Source organism: Protopterus annectens, chromosome 11.part0 (assembly GCF_019279795.1).
Source record: "Protopterus annectens isolate FY-2018-M chromosome 11.part0, PAN1.0, whole genome shotgun sequence".
Taxonomy (NCBI): domain Eukaryota; kingdom Metazoa; phylum Chordata; order Ceratodontiformes; family Protopteridae; genus Protopterus; species Protopterus annectens.
Genome location: NC_056745.1, coordinates 473,765,473 through 473,780,644, shown reverse-complemented (window position 1 = coordinate 473,780,644; position 15,172 = coordinate 473,765,473).

Here is a 15,172-nt window from a genome sequence, read left to right as displayed (position 1 = left end):
CTACTGATAAGGATGGACAATACTACAGTCATGTGGTACATAAACAAGCAGGGAGGCACACATTCCTACCCCCTCTGCAGACAAGCCATGACTTTGTGGGAGACAGCATTGACTTATCAAGTACACCTGTAAGCACAATTCTTGCCAGGAAAGAACAATACTCTGGCAGACGAACTAAGCAGAAACCTCACGGATCCCCACGAGTGGAAACTAGATCCACAAGTCTTCAGCATGATAACAAAGGAATGGGGATGCACAGACATAGATCTATTTGCCTCCCCTCACATCTGCCATCTACAGAAATTCTGCACAAGGATTTATCACAAGCAAGCGTGGAAATTGGATGCTGTGTCATTCAGCTGGAAAAACCTAACAGTATATGCCTTTCCTCCTCTGCCTCTCCTCCCCAAGGTGCTCCTAAAGGTCAGACAAGAGAAGCCAAGAATGATTCTGATTGCCCCAGACTGGCCACGCCAGCACTGGTACCCAATCCTAAAAAGTTTGTCTCAAGGCCCAGCCTGGACATTGCCTCTAATTCCTCACTTACTGACCCAGCGAAACAATCAGATTCTGCACAGCCAACTCAGGACCCTAAATCTGGCAGCATGGCAGATAATGTAACCATTCCAAACACAACTCTCTCTAAAGTAGTGATGGATGTTATTTTGGAGGCCAGGAGGCCCAGTACCAGAAAATCTTATGCAGAAAAATGGAAAGATTCTGTGCTTGGAACCAGGCACAAGGAATTGACACATCTGTACCAAATATTCCTCAGAGTTTACAATACCTAACTGAGATGCTGGACAAAGGCCTTTCCTTTTCATCAATTAAAATACATGCCTCTGCCATTTCAGCTCATTACAATACGGAACCTCCTATTTTTCCCATCCCTTGCTAAGGCAGTACCTCAGAGGGGCCAAAAACATAAGACTTCAAAGGAGAGCCCCAATAGCTGCATGGGACCTCAATTATGTTTTGGAAAAACTCACACTGCTGCCTTTTGAGCCAGCCAATACAGCTGATATAAAGTTTTTATCTTGGAAAACAGCTCTGCTCCTAGCAATAACCTCTGCAAGATGAGTTTCAGAGGTACAGGCACTCATGGCTGTGGAACCTTTCATCATTTTCCATCCAGACAGGGTTTCTCTAAGGATGAACCCGACATTTATGCCTAAGGTAGTGTCCAGTGTGGCCCTTAACCAAACCATTCATTTGCCTACCTTTTATTCAAACCCACAGAATAAGGGTGAGAGACTTTTGCATTCTTTGGACGTACACAGACAACTACGCTTCTACTTGGACAGAACTAAAGCTTTCAGAAAAACTGAGCAACTTTTAGTGGCATATGCTGCAGGATCTCAAGGAAAGCCTATCTCAAAACTGACTATTTCAAAATGGATAGGCCACTGCATTCATTTCTGCTACTCACAATATGGCAAATCAGTGCCCAAGGGTATTAGGCCTCATTCTACCCGGGCAGCAGCCACTTCAGCAGCCTTTCTCAGAGGAGTACCAACCAAAGAAATTTTAGAGGCTGCAACGTGGAGTTCAGTGCACACTTTTACAAAGCACTACCATTTACCTCTCTACTCTAAATCCAGAGCAGGCTTCGCCACTGCAGTTCTGCAGGGCTTTATAGCCTCTCCTAATCCTATTTAGGCCCAGCCACCCAACCTCAGCTTTGGGATTCAACCCAAGAGTAATGACTGCAACAGTGAAACATGATGAACATAGTACAGTTGTGTACCTACCATAAATGTAGATGTTTGAGTGTATTCACTGTTGCAGTCCAGGTTACCCACCCATCATCCCCCTTTTCTTTGCTGGGACTTACCAATACTTCTCTATCTTATACAACCTATGTGGTGTATTTGCTTATAGATGAAGGAAATGTTTATTTTACTGCATGCATAATTATTGGCATAATTTTTTAGCTTACCATTTTGGGGGCACCTGACATCTGGGGCAAGAAAAACTGAAGAAAATGACGTCGGCTGCATCTTTTATACCCCTGGCGCACTGACATCAGGGAAGAGGCGACAGCAACCGACGCCGGACCTAAACTTTGGAATTCTGGCCGACTGCGGGTAGCCGGCCAGAAGGATAACCCAAGAGTAATGACTGCAACAGTGAATACATTCGAACATCTACATTTATGGTAGGTACACAAGTGTACTTTACTTTCATTCCCTCCACTCCACTCCTGACCAAATTAATGCAGAAAGCTAAGTGCTGCAAGGCAACAGTCATCTTCATTGCCCAGTTCTGGACAAGATAAATCTGTTTTTCCTCCTAAGGCCCTACCTGAAGGAGGATCCCTGGCTCTTAGATCCAGTCCCAGGTCTCATTTCATACCTATCTGGGAAGCCTCAGCTAGACTTATCCTATATGAAATCAACCGCTTAGTTTCTCCAGTTCTGTTATGGCACAGGATGATTCCCTTTTCCCAGACGTGTTACGTATTTTGCCAGAAATCATCTAAGCTGTATCATAATAAATGAAAATGTTTTGCCATAGGAGGAGAATCTCATAACATGTAACCCTTTTCAGCATCCTTGCATGATGTTTTATACTTCTTGTATTAATTGTTTTCAACTGGATCCAGTTTCTCCACTGTCAAAGTACAGTTGGCAGCCATTTCATCATTTCACATCAGGTATCAGAACTCTTCCTTAGCCTCTCACAAGTTATGCAAAACTTTTTTAAAGGGACATTCCATTTGAGGCCTCCTATTATGGAACCAGCTCCTCCTTGGGATTTAAATTTTGTCCTAGAAGCTTTGTCCAAACCTCCATTTAAGCCTGCTGGGACTACAGATCTAAAATTCTTATCTTGGAAAACCATACTGATAGTAGCAGTAACTTTAGCCAGGAGGGTTCCTGAACTCCATGCCTCACCCCTGTGTTCCTTATCTTTCATAAGGACAGGGTTACCTTTAGAACCAATCCTTCCTTCCTTCCAAAAGTGGCTTCTGAGTCCAGTTGCTCACAACATATACAACTCCATGTGTTTTGTTTTCAGTAATATCAAAACAAAGAGCAATATGTTTTGAATACTTTGGATGTGCATAGTCATCTTAATTTCTACCTTCACAGGACAGTGCCCTTCAGAAAAGATGAGCAGTTATTTGTGTCCTTTGCACATAAACTGGGCAAGAAAGTCTGTGAGATTTCTCTGATGAATATCAGATTGTATTTCCTTTATCTACACATCATAATGTGAATGTCTGTCCAACAAACCTAAGGCTCATTCTACTAGAGTGGTTTCTACATCCTGTTTTCAGGGCCTTGTCTTTGGATGAAATTTGTCAAGCTGCCACTTGGGTCTTTAACCCATACTTTGCCAAGTATTACAAGTTAGGTCATATTTCCAGAGCCAGAGATTCCTTTGGGGCTTTTATCTTGAAGGATCTCCCGTCCTTAGGCTACCCAGGATTCTAGTAGGAACTATTCAGGCTCAGAATACAAGTCTGAAGCCTTTAGTAGTGTTTCTAAGGCTTTGAACAGTGCTACAGGTATCCTCTGCACTGGTGAACAATGCCAACATCATTTTGATGACCTCCGGAGGAGGAAATGGGATACCCTTGACCACTGGATGTTAAGTATCAATTACAGTGATTAATTGTAAGAGTTAAAAAAGGAATATAGTAAAGACTTTCATTTATAGTGGTATTCTGTTCTATTTTTTCCACAGCTGCCATGGAGCAAGAATTTAATGCGAGATCCCATGCCGCTCGATTGGCAAGAATGGGAGAAGCATGTGGTATGTATGCATCGGAACAGTACTGTTATTGTAACATTAAAAGTCAAGGACTGCTTAGTTGGTATTTAATACAGTTGTATTAAACCGAGCATGCATATCTCAACTGGAAAAGAAAGTATGTCTGCCTTAGTCTGTAGCACACAAAGCAGCAGTTCCATATGCTCAAATGACAGTGAACATGCATCTCTAAACTGTAAAAGGGAAGTATGAATGCAGTAGTCTGTAGGACAAAATAACAATACAGGATTAGAGTAGTCAGTGGTTGTGGGTTCAAAAACCACACTTCTCAAATATACAGTATTGAATGTACACTAATATCAAGGCATAAACTATAATTTGTACATTTATTATATTTAATATTTTTGGATGTAGTGCATTTAGTGATCACACAACCTGTTATGATTAGTGCTTGCAAAAATACAGTTCTGTCATACCTTTCTGTGTTTCTTGGTCACTCATCAGTTAATTGAGTAGTATGCAGTGTGCCAGTCAGTATCATTTACCTTAAAATGTGTGAGGATATTAACTGGGAATACTATGATATGCAGTTGCCGTCAAATGAAGGGCAGGTTGGATGACACAAGCAGGCATAGACTGCTCTTTTTTTCGGTGGGTGAGGACAAAGGTGAGTTCCTGTTATGGCACATGCAAGGGTACACTGTTCTTTTGAGGGGGAAACAAGCTGAGCTACTGTTATGGCAGAAACAAGGATATTTTGCTCTTGTTACTGTCCTTGTTTTGCATCCTGCATGTTTGGTCTTGTGAGGTTTGTGAAGACAGAAACTACAATGTGTCTCATTACTTTCTAACTTCTCTCTGTAATGATTTCCCAGTACAAACACATGGTGCTAAACTGAGGGCATGCAGTGATCATAAGTACTTTGGAGTGGTACGAATGTGTGAATCTTTAGTACCTGAGGCCTACTACCTTCTAATGGACAAATACAAGTCAAATAACTCTCTGCTGTCACATTACATTAATTTATGTACAAATCCCCCACTTTTCACTTGCTTACTCTACCAAGTGATGAAATAGAAGGACATGCCATAATGATGTTATACAATAAAGTACATGCAGCAGTTGCCACAGTGTTAGTTCAGGGCTGACTGTGATGCAAGCAATACACAGCTAATACATAGGGAGGGAAAGGCTCTGTCTCGGAGTTGAGTCTGGCAGAAGTTGTAGAGTTCCTGTAGTCTGTCCCTGTCTACGCTGTAGTACTCTACAACGCCCATGTTGTGTATGTTGTGATAAGTTAAATGTGGCATGAGAAGCCTTCTCCATCTCAGCCTAGGCTTGTTGGCAGCAGCATAGTCTGCAGCCTGTAGCAGATATAAATGGATTAAAGCAGCAGCAGCTCCTAACATTCTGTCTGTGTAAACTTTCTGTATCTGTACTCCACAACTTTTGAAATCTGCAGGAAAATCCAGCATGGAGACTACATGGATGCTTTATACCTTGTTGAATAGCTCCACCAGACTGGTTGACTGGCATGCAGTTCAGCTGCTTATGCTGCAATTAGCATGTCTGAAACACAAGCTAAGATGGATACAATCCATTAATAATGTACTCCATTATAAAAAAGCAAATGTGTAGTTAGCCAAACTGATGGTATGGACACTTGCTACATGTTTACAGGACGTCATGGAACCATATTTCTTTGCAAGATATCTTTACAGAGGAGTATGTATGCTCCCATTTTACATATTGCATATGCTGGAATACATTTATGAATAATGTGAATCAAAGGCTTTTACACTTTTATCTGTATGCATTAATTAGAAGTGTACTGATGGAATGGCCTTGTTTGTCAAGCCATTTCAACGGTACACATGATTGACAATACATGAATATAGAATGCCATGTGATAAATATCTACAAATGTTTCAGGGACATGTAATTTGAAAGCACTTTTAACATTTCAAAGATGTTTTAGTAGCAAATGGTTCATTTGCCTGTTCTTTACTGAGTGGGGGTGCAGAGAGTCACTGTTATGTCACAAACTAGAGTGGACTGTTCTTTTGAGGGGAGAGCACAGTTGAGATGTTCATCATGTTACCCTGCTGCAGTCATCACAGTTGGGGTTATCCTGCTGTCAGGCGGTCCTGCAGTCGGCCCGAATTCCAAAGTCTTGGTCCGGCATTGGTTGCTGTTGCTTCTTCCCTGACGTCAGAGTGCCAGGGGTATATCAGAGGCATCTGACGCCATTTCCTTCAGTCTTTCTTGCCGTGCGGTGCCTGAAGCAGAAGCAGTTTGCAAGTGCCGGTCGGCCGACACCTGAGTTTTTCGAATCGAGTTTCAGTCCGAAGTCTTCAAAGCTAAGTACCCCATTGGGGAACCTTTTCTTGCCTCAGTCCGATGTCAGAAAAAGTTAACAATTGCATTTCTTGTGGGAAGCAAATACCTCATAAGGACTTTCATTCTTTTTGTATACCTTGCCTAGGCCCAGACCACGACGTCACTGGTTGTCGGTTTTGTGCTAGGTTCAATAAGCGAACTATTAAGCGACACTTTGATTTTGCATGACACTACTTCGATAGGAAATTTAATTACACTATGCCGTTGGGGCAAACGACTACTGGTGTGCATAAAAAATGCAAAGATAAAGAAAGGCAGCCTAGATCCAAGCCAGACTCCGAGGCCTCGGCTGGGCTGGTCGCCGGTTCTCCGGTTTTCAGTGAGGCGCCTACGCAGCCCCTGGCTACCGCTGAATTGGATCCCAAGACCGCTTCAGCCTCTCCAACAGAGAGTTCTAGGCCTATGCAGCCATTTTCTTTAGGCCCTACCGACGACATTGCAGTAGGAGAAGCCGGTGCTGTAGAAACACCTTCGGTTTCTGAAGGTGTCTTCAGACCGACTACTCTCACCATAATATCTTATGCTAAGATTAAGACTCCTCTAAAACCAAAAAAGACTACTCTTCAGTCTCCAGGTCAAGGCCCTATGCCTAAGAAACAGATGCTTAAAATGGCTGAAGATTTAATTTCTTTGATCAGGGGTTCCCAACCCCCCCCCGACAAAAGGCCTAGACAAGAGGAGGATTATGCCTCCTCTGATCAAGTGTCTGTTTCCTCAGGCTCCTCTGAGGAACAGGATTACTCCTTTCCACCTTATGAAGATTCTGATGCTGAAGACTCCATTCCCTCAGCTTCTCCCCCTGAAGATTATTCCTTTGGGGAAACCTTACATACCATGAGGGAACATTTCCACTGGGAAGGTCAGGACTACTCCAACTCAAAGAAAAGGCTCAGAGAGTTTCTTTTACTCCCCCAGCACAGACCCCTTGCTATCCCCCCAGTTTTGGACATTGTGGATGATGTTTTCTTAGAATCTAGTCTAAATCCAGATTCTCTGCCTCCTGCTCCAGCCAAACCAGATAGATACTATAGAGTGCCTGACTCACACAAATTCCTATACAAACGTCCTGTTGCTGATCCTGAGACAATCTCCCAGGGTCCCAAGGGGGCTAAGGCTTCTATGGCTAAAAATCCTGTACCCTCCGAAAGGGACTCCAGAGCACTAGATAGGTGGGGGAAGAAGGTTTACACCTCAGCTACACTAGCTATGAGAGCAATAAATTGTCAATTTCACATGCTTAAATACCAGCAATTCCTAATGTCTCAAATTAAACAAAAGATGGCACGCACCCTCAACAGTCTGAATTCAAGGAAATGCAGGATCTGTTGCATGCAGCTGAACAGGTGGGAAAACATACTTTCCAATGTGGTTTTGATGCCTTGGAAGCTTCCTCTAGAGCAGCTGTTACTGGGTCTGTTATACGTAGGCATGCTTGGTTAAAGGAACAATCTCTGCCTGATCATGTTAAAGCAAAGTTACTAGATGCACCCTTACAGCAGGATGTCTTATTTGGGGTTAAAGCAGAGGAGGTTTTAAAGAAAATGGAGGATAAGGCAAAATCTATGCAGACGGTCAAAGATTTCTTACAAGTACAGCCCCCATGCTTCAGCAGAAATTGGCCAACAAAAAATTGGTCCTTTCCAGCTTCTGACAGACCACAGAGGGGTAAATACAGGTGCCCAAGGGGAAGAGGACAAGCACAAATCCCTTACAAACCCTGCCAATGGGGCACTGCAACACAGAAGGGAGGAGAAGACAGGCCACAAACTACTAGAAGGCAAGCACAATGACTTATACCTCAAACTGCCAAACAAAACTCTCTTGGCAGCTCCATTGGGAGGAAAATTAGCACTTTTTGCAGACAACTGGCGCATCGTCACAAAGGACAAATGGGTCCTAGACATTATCTCACAAGGATACAGATTCCATTTTCACACCTTGCCAAGGATAAAAGGAATGCCAAACCTGCCACAAAATCAATGGGCAGAGGCACAAAAACAAATTACAGCTCTCATGGACATGAGAGCCATTCAACTGGTACCTACACAGGAGCAAGGCCAAGGATTTTACTCAAGGCTCTTTCTAGTCCCCAGAAAGGACAATGCTTGGAGACCCATTCTGGACCTTTCAATTTTAAACACCTTCTTGCAAGTACCCAAATTCAAGATGCTAACACTACAGCAGCTTCTTCCCATGTTGGGCAAGAAAGCTTGGCTAGTAACGTTGGACCTCAAGGAGGCATACCTGCATGTCCCTATCAGACAAAATTGCAGAAGATACCTCCGTTTCATTGCAGGTTCAACCCATTACCAATTCTCTGCATTGCCCTTTGGCTTATCTACTGCCCAGGGTCTTCACAAAATGCCTGGCACCAGTAATTGCATACTGCAGACAAAGAGGAATTCAAATATACCCATACCTGGACGACTGCCTCATCCAAGCAGAAAGCAAGGACATTCTCTTACAACACCTGGTTTTTGTAAAACATCTTCTAAGTTGCCTAGGGTACACAGTAAACGAAAAGAAATCAAAACTAGTGCCCTCACAAAATATGACATTCCTGGGTGCCAGCTTGAATACAACGGCCCAGATGGCTTATCTGACACCAGACAAACAACTACAATTAACTCAATACTTCAGAGCAATGGCAACAAAGACCCAACTCCCTGCAAGAAAAATTCTGCAGGCCTTGGGCTTCATGGCATCTTGAATACTACTAATACCATTTGCAAAACTGCATATGAGGAAATTACAATGGTACCTAAAAAGCGTATGGACTCAACACAGCCACAGCTTGGAAACAATGATACCTCTCATTCCCTGCCTTCAACAGGAGTTCCTATGGTGGTCACAGGCATGTCACCTCAACAAGGGTCAGCCTTTCACCTTACCTCCAGCCAGGCAAACTATGACAACAGATGCATCGGACTATGCCTGGGGGGCACACATGGCTGGACGGTGCATTCAAGGCATATGGACTGCAGATCAAAGGAATCTGCACATCAATCAAAAAGAAATGCTATCTGTACAAAATGCTCTGACAGCCTTCAAGGACCTCTTACATCCAGGACAGCTTATCATAAGAACAGACAACACCACAGTAATGTCGTACATAAACAAGCAAGGGGGTACACACTCCTACCCTCTCTGCAGGCAAGCAATGACCTTGTGGAACACAGCACTGGCTTACCAAGTTCAATTACAAGCTCAATTCCTGCCAGGAAAAAAGAACACATTGGCAGACGACCTAAGCAGAAACATCATGGATCCCCATGAGTGGAAACTGGATCCACAAGTATTTGCAATGATAACTCAAAAATGGGGGCTCACAGACATAGACCTATTTGCCAGCCCCCAAAACTATCAACTAACAAAATTTTGCACAAGGACTTTTCACCATCAAGCTTGGAAAGTGGACGCACTCTCATTCAGTTGGAAAATGCTGACAGTATATGCCTTTCCTCCATTACCCCTTCTCAAAAAGGTGCTGCTGAAAGTCAGGATGGAGAGACCCCGAATGATACTCATTGCCCCAGACTGGTCACGCCAGCACTGGTACCCACTATTAAGGAATATGGTCCAGGGCCCACCATGGATTCTACCACAAATTACCCATCTGCTCACACAGCAAGACAATCAGATTCTACACAGCCAACTCAAAACCATAAACTTGGCTGCATGGCAAATCACCTAAGCAACCAGCCAGCTCCTCTCTCACAAGCTGTTATGGATGTTATTCTGGAGGCCAGGAGGCCCAGCACCAGGAAAGCCTACTCAGACAAATGGAAAAGGTTTTGTGCCTGGAACCAAGCTAAAGGCCAAAATACCCTTCAGCCTGACATACCTCAGATTTTGCAATATTTAACTGAGATGCTACACAAAGGGCTTTCTTTCTCATCTATTAAAATCCACGCCTCAGCTATTTCAGCTCACTACAATACGGATCCTCCCTTATTTTCACATGCACTCCTAAGGCAGCTTCTCAGAGAGGCCAAAAACATTAGGCCTCCCAGGAGAGCACCAACACCTACTTGGGACCTCAACTTTGTTCTGGAAAAACTTACGCTGCCTCCTTTTGAGCCAGCTTTCTCAGCTGGCTTAAAGTTTATATCATGGAAGACTGCCCTGCTGCTAGCAATTACTTCAGCGAGAAGAGTTTCAGAGCTACAGGCACTAATGGCAGTAGAGCCTTTCCTCATTTTTCATCAAGACAGAGTTTCTCTACGAACTAACCCCTCCTTTATGCCTAAGGTGGTATCCAGTGTGGCTCTAAATCAAACCATCCATTTACCCACCTTCTTTCCAAATCCACAGAACAAAGGAGAAAGACTCCTACATTCCTTGGACGTTCACAGGCAGCTATGTTACTACTTGGATAAAACTAAGGTTTTCAGAAAATCTGACCAGCTTTTTGTATCTTATGCTACAGCATCACAAGGAAAGGCTATCTCAAAACAGACCATTTCCAAATGGATAGGACATTGCATACATTTTTGCTACACCCACCATGGATAACCAGTTCCTGCTAGCATAAGGCCCCACTCTACCAGGGCATCTACAGCCTACCTCAGGGGGGTGCCAACCAAGGATATTCTGGAAGCTGCAACTTGGAGTTCAGTACACACCTTCACCAAACATTACCATTTACCACTTTACTCTAAGACTAGAGCTGGCTTCGCCACTGCAGTTTTGCAGGGCCTTCTAGCCTCCTCTAACCCTGTTTGACTCCACCACCCATCCTTAGCTTTGGGATTCTACCCAAGTGTGATGACTGCAGCAGGGTAACATGATGAACATAGTACAGTTTTGTACCTACCATAAATGTAGATGTTCGAGTGTATACCCTGCTGCAGTCCAGGTTACCCTCCCTCCATCCCCTCTGAACTAGCTGAACTTATCTCTACCACTCTATCCTATACTACCTCTGTAGTGTATTTGCTTGTGCCTAAGGGTTTTGTTTTATTTTCATATAGCTATATGTGTATATATATATATATATATATATATATATATATATATATATATATATATATATATATTGCCTAGCTATTAGGGGCACCTGACATCTGGGGCAATTAAAACTGAAGAAAATGGCGTTGGATGCCTCTGATATACCCCTGGCGCTCTGACATCAGGGAAGAAGCAACAGCAACCGATGCCAGACCAAGACTTTGGAACTCAGGCCAACTGCGGCACCACCTGATGGCAGGATAACCCAAGTGTGATGACTGCAGCAGGGTGAACACTCAAACATCTACATTTATGGTAGGTACAAAACTGTACTTTTCCCACCTTTCCTGTAACTAGCCTAGTCCAGATACAGAGTTGCTGTATCCAGGATTGTTGGTAAGTGTCTGAGCCCCCCAAATCTTTCTGTGTTGGAGGGAAGCCTTCTAGCTTGTCAGTGGGAGTGGTAAGCACTAGGTAGCCTATCTACCACAAGAGGAGTGTTTCCTGGCCCAGGACTTGTACCTTATTGGCTGTTTGAGCATTTTTTTTCCCATCTCTTTCAACTTTCTGGTTTAAAAGTCACATTTACGCTTGTTTCCTGCCTTCCCTGTAACTAGTTTAGTCCAGATACAGACTTGCTGTATCTAGGACTGTTGGTTAGCGTCTGAGCCCCCCAAATTGTAGTTTATTGGCCGTTTAGGCAGTTTTCCATCTCTTTCAACTAGCTGGCTTAAAAGCCTGCATTTGTGCTTGTTGCCCACCTTTCCTGTAATTAGTCTAGTCCAGGTACAGATTTGCTGTATCCAGGACTCTTTGTAAGCTTCTGAGTCCCCCAAGCCTTTCTGTGTTGGAGGGAAGCCTTCTAGCTTATCAGTGGGAGTGGTAAGCATTAGGTAGCCTAGCTACCACAAGAGGAGTGGTTCCTGGCCCAGAAATTGTAGCTACTGGCCGTTTGGGCAGTTTTTTCCCCATCTCTTTCAACTTTCTGGTTTAAAAGCCGCACTTGCGCTTGTTTCCTGCCTTTCCTGTAACTAGCCTAGTCCAGATACAGAGTTGCTGTATCCAGGACTGTTAATAAGCTTTTGAGCCCCGCAAGCCTTTCTGTGTTGGAGGGAAGCCTTCTAGCTTATCAGTATGAGTGGTAAGCACTAGGTAGCCTATCTACCACAATAGAAGTGGTTCTGGCCCAGAAATTGTAGTTTATTGGTCGTTTGGGCAGTTTTTCCATTTTCTCAACTTTCTGGTTTTAAAGCTCATGTTTGCGCTTGATCCCCACATTTCCCGTAACCAGTCTAGTCCAGGTACAGATTTGCTGTATCCAGGACTGTTTGTATTGGAGTGGAGCCTTCTAGCTTATCAGTGGGACTGGTAAGTACTGGGTGGCCTGTCTACCACAAGAGGAGTGGTTCTTGGCCCAGGAATTGTAGTTTATTGGTCATTTGGGAAGCTGTCCATCTCTTTCAACTTTCTGGTTTAAAAGGCCACATCTGCGCTTGTTTCCCATCGTTCCTGTAACTAACCTACTGGAAAGCACTAGAAAGCCTTAAACTGATATAAGCCTTCTAGCTTAAAAGAGAGTCTTTGGAGTGATTAAGTATCAGTTTTCTGTATTTTCTTGCTGTAGTTAACTGTTTTCTGCCTAAACGCTGATTTTCCAGCATTTATTGTGATTTAAAAGCTTGTTTTTTTTCACATATTGTACTTATTTGACTGCCTGCACTTTTAAAAAGTCATTTTTTGTTTAAATAATTTGTTTAACTGTTGTAGGCTACACACTAAAGTACAATAGCCTTTTCTGATCGCTTGTAGTCATTTAAAGCTGTTTTAAGTGTACTTTTTATTGTTTTTGCCTTATCTTTTCAAAAAAAACTAAAGAAAAACAAAAACATTCCTTGTTTCCCACCCTTCTAAGCTAGTATAGTCCAGTTTTCAGGCTAGTGCTGAATTCAGGGCTGTGTTATAAGTTTCTGAGTTACCCATACCTTACTTGGATAGAGGGAAGTTTCTCTGTTCACCTGTGAGAGAGGGGAACTTTGAGTAGCCATCTGTCCCTGGAGGAGTGGTTCCAGCCCAGAAGTTAGTAGTTTAAAAAACGCGTTTGCATGGCTTTGTGTGCCGGGCAGCACTGGCTAGCTATGGTTGAATTATTCCCGGCTCCACTAAGTCTCCTCTTCAGTTTTTCCTTTGAAACTAGTCTCTCAGCCTAAGCACTCAAAAAGCATCCTACAGTCCTGCACTTGCTCAGACCTAATAGCAAGCACTAGTATACCCTGACACTTGATTGCCCAGCAATGAAAGGCTCTTTATCCACCCCTCACCAACCAATCGACTAAGCAGCTCACCCTACTATTCAGGCATGACCAAAGGGCAACTTCAGGTGTACTCTCTCCAGTCCAGCTGGTGAACCTTGGACATCCTGAGGCAATGTTACAACTGCCTCATGTACACAGACAACCCTCTCCCCCTACTACAAAACACTAACATATGTGAGGTATGCAATTATACAGCCAAACTGGAGGCTAAAGTCTCTCCACCCAAGACTGGAACAGACAATCATGAGGAGAAGGTTAACACTTGCACCACACCTCCAGCCTCACATAGACCTACTAAACCAGCACTGGAAAAAAATACAAATAAATACACTAAATCATACTCGAAAGCTCTAAATAAAAACCTGCAAAAGCATCTGAGAGCTCCAAAGCAGACACCCAAAAAGCCTGCACCTCTCGTGACAAAGCAGACAACACATAAAACACAAAATCAGTGTGCCACACAATCACAGCCCTTAAGGCGAAATAACATACCTAACACACTAGTAATAGGTGACTCTATAGTCAGGCACACTGACATCCCACTCACTAGGCTGGACAAGGAAAAGGTTACTGTTAGCTGCCTGTCAGGAGCCAAAATCTTCCACATAACACAAGCACTCAAGTCACTCCAGAAAAAGTACAAATATGACTCTTGTCATTGTTCATGTTGGTGTGAATGACCTGAGACGTACCTCCCTGGACTACATGAAAAGAGACATGGAAGAGCTCTCTGATCATGTTGCCCAGGCAGGTATGACCCTGACCCTGAGTAGCATCCTGCCCTCACCAAAAATGATACCTCAGTATAAAGAAAAAATTATCATTTTCAACAATTGGCTAAGCTTCTGGTGTCATTCAAAGGGGATCCGGTGTCTATCAGCCTGGGACGTCATGCTCGACAAGCTGCGTTTCTTAACAAGAGATGGCTTGTACCTGTCACCCTAGGCTTTCAAATACTGGCCAAGGCTCTTGCTGCCCCCATAGTGACTTTTTTAGGCAAGGCTCAAAAGTCAAACCCACCTCCATAAACAACACAAATAAAAAAATGAGGGTTATGCTACTCAACACCAGGAGTTTAAATCTCAAAATGCATGTGCTCGAAGCACTCCTCAGTATGGAGAACGTCGACATCTGTGCAGTAACTGAAACTTGGTTCAAGGCTCCAGAGAGCACTCCAGCACTACTGGGCTGCAACTCATACCACACATTTCGGCCACAGAACACAGACCAAAACACAAAAGGAGGGAGTGTATCCATATTCATCAAGGATACCTACACCTCCAGGTTAGTGGTGCAGCATGATACCTCTGAGATCATCCATGTGCAACTAACATTGGGCAAATCTGCAATGCAAATTATGGCCTGCTACAGATCACCCTCCATGACTCAGGACCACCACTGTGCCTTTCTGGAGACACTGGAAAACATGAAGGTCCTACCAAATACCCTGATATTGGGCGATTTTAATTACCCTACCATTAACTGAGAAAACTACTTGAGTACAAACTCCCAGGCTCAGTGCTTCCTGGAATTTATCATCACAAATGCCCTGGATCAGCTGGTAAATTCCCCTACCAGAGGTGAAAACATATTGGACCTGGTCATCAACAACATGGGCGACAGGTGTTCAACACCGGAGGTCAACCTGTCACTGCTTAGATCAGACCATAAACTAATCACTCTGAATGTCCACACCACACCACCACCTCCAACCAAGGAAACAACAGCAAAAAACTTTTCTATAGCAAATTTTACCTTACTTAAGACAGAGATGGTAAGTTTCACAGCC